Source organism: Tupaia chinensis, unplaced genomic scaffold (assembly GCF_000334495.1).
Source record: "Tupaia chinensis unplaced genomic scaffold, TupChi_1.0 Scaffold000600_1, whole genome shotgun sequence".
Taxonomy (NCBI): Eukaryota; Metazoa; Chordata; class Mammalia; order Scandentia; family Tupaiidae; genus Tupaia; species Tupaia belangeri.
Genome location: NW_006160117.1, coordinates 978,877 through 981,043, shown reverse-complemented (window position 1 = coordinate 981,043; position 2,167 = coordinate 978,877). Strand labels below are relative to the sequence as shown.

The following is a 2,167-nucleotide window of genomic DNA, read 5'->3' as shown; positions in this document are numbered from 1 at the left end:
TTTTTTCTTTCTTTCTTTCTTTTTTTTTTTTTTGGAGAGGTTTTTGCTATAGGGTGTGTGCACTTGCCAGAAAGACAGAGAGAGACATAGAGACAGAAAGGGAGAAATCACCCCCCGGGGGGATGGCCACGCCGCAATCCGTTCTCCTCCATTCTCCTCTCGGGATCTTGGGCACCCAGCGTAAGTTTAAGCCACCGGGTCCGGGACTCAAGCTGCAGTCGACCACATGGGAGTCCAGCGACATAGCCATTATGCTAACTGCTGGTCCCTAAATGTGCTGTATTGTAAAGGAAGTATTAGAGAAAACATGTTGAGTATGTGTTTTACACATTGCTTTGAAATCAGCTTTTTAACTGACTTGCTTCCTCAGTAGCGTCCTAAGCACTAAATCCCAAGGTTCTTTATCAATCTTGGCCTCCTGAACCTTGTGCCATTGCCAGTCATTCAATCTTTTAGGATTCTCTTCCCATGCTTTCCATGTGGTAGTCTCTCTTGGTTCCCCTCTGATCTCTCTGTCTACTCCTCAGCTACTGGACAGTCTCCTTCACTCTGTCTACATGGCCCCATTGTTTCTAAAGCTTCAACTGCACTCTATAGATAGATAAATCCTAGATCTCTATTTCTAACCCCTATTTTGTCCTGAGCTCCATATCCAAAAGAATTTTTAAGAGTTCAGCTTTTTATTGAACATGTTACAAAAGAGATTTATTCAAAAAGACCAAAAAGCTAATGTCATCATCAGATTCTTCTTTCCTGGCTTCTACTTTCTTCTCTTAAGCTGGGGCAACAGCTGTAGTGGGAGCTGGACCTCCTACAGGTGCAGCACCAGGTGCTGGTGCAGGTCCACTGGCCCATAAATTGCAGATGAGACTCCCTATGTTGACATTGGCCAGGGCCTTTGCAAACAAGCCAGGCCAAATAGGTTCCACATTTACACCAGCCACTTTAATGAGGGCATTGACCTTTTCCTCTGTGATGGTCACCTCATTGTCATGCAGGATAAGGGCTGGGTAGATGCAGGCGAGCTCAGAAGAGGAGGTCATGGTGTGGACAGGCAGGTGCTACTGGATGTGGTGCTAGTCGCCAGATGAAGTGAGGTCCTCACCCCAACATGGCCTTAGCTTCCTCAGAAGGGCCTAGTACCTTGGCAGCAGTTGAGCAAAGGGCCAGACCCAAGTTTCTAACATTCCACTTCATCTCTACATGTCACAGACTCTTCAAAACCAACATATTGAACTAATTTTTTCATATAGCCCTTGCAATCTCCTTGTTCTGAAACTCCTCATTTCAATTTATGCCTCCACTTTGCCTAAAACAGAAACCTGAACCTCAAGGTTCACTCCACACTTCCTTCGACCATATTAAACAATTAGTTTTGGGGACCAGATGGTAGTACAGAAGTAGAATGTGGCACCCTATGAGGCAGATCTACATGGGAAGGTTACCAGTTCAAGTCTGAAGACTTTCCTGAGTATACTGAGTGCACACATGGCTGTGATCTGGACTGGCTGAGACTAGTGGTAGGTCAGTGCTGTTGGAGGTGCTATCTCTCTCTCTTTTTTTTTTTTTTTGGAGAGGTTTTTGCTATAGGGCGCGTGTGCTTGCCAGACAGAGAGAGAGGCAGAGAGATAGAAAGCAAGAAATCACCTCCCAGGGGGGATGGCCACGCCACAATCCCTTCTTCTCCATTCTCCTCCAGGGATCTTGGGCACGCACGCACATGCCCCCGGCATGAGTTTAAGCCACCGGGTCTGGGATGCGAACTGCAGTCGACTACGTGGGAGTCCAGTGACAGCCATTACGCTAACTGCTGGACCCGGAGGTGTTATATCTCTGTCACTCATAGAAGAGGTGAATAAACTTTTTAAAAATCCATTTTCAAATATAGTAAATAATATCTTCCAAGTGTCTCAAGAGCCTCTTACCTCCTCACTCATGCCACTGTTACCGCTCTCACCTTACACAGTTCTTTCCTCCAGTACCCTCTTCCTCAAACCCACACAGAATAGGGAGTTCATTTCCTGATCTTATTACTCCATCTTTCTATGGTTTCCCATTGCTTGAGAAACCCCTCAATATCTGGTTTCAACTCATCTATTCAAGTTCTTCTCCCCTAAGTCTCCCCCCACACACACACATTCTGTGCTTCAACCATAGCAGGCCACTC

At 46.1% G+C, this 2,167-nt stretch overlaps 1 pseudogene; it reads right to left on the bottom strand.

Annotated features, from left to right (window-relative positions):
- Nucleotides 1–692: 692 nt before the first annotated feature.
- LOC102496182 (60S acidic ribosomal protein P1-like) lies at nt 693–1,043 on the bottom strand (annotated as a pseudogene).
- Nucleotides 1,044–2,167: the final 1,124 nt, after the last annotated feature.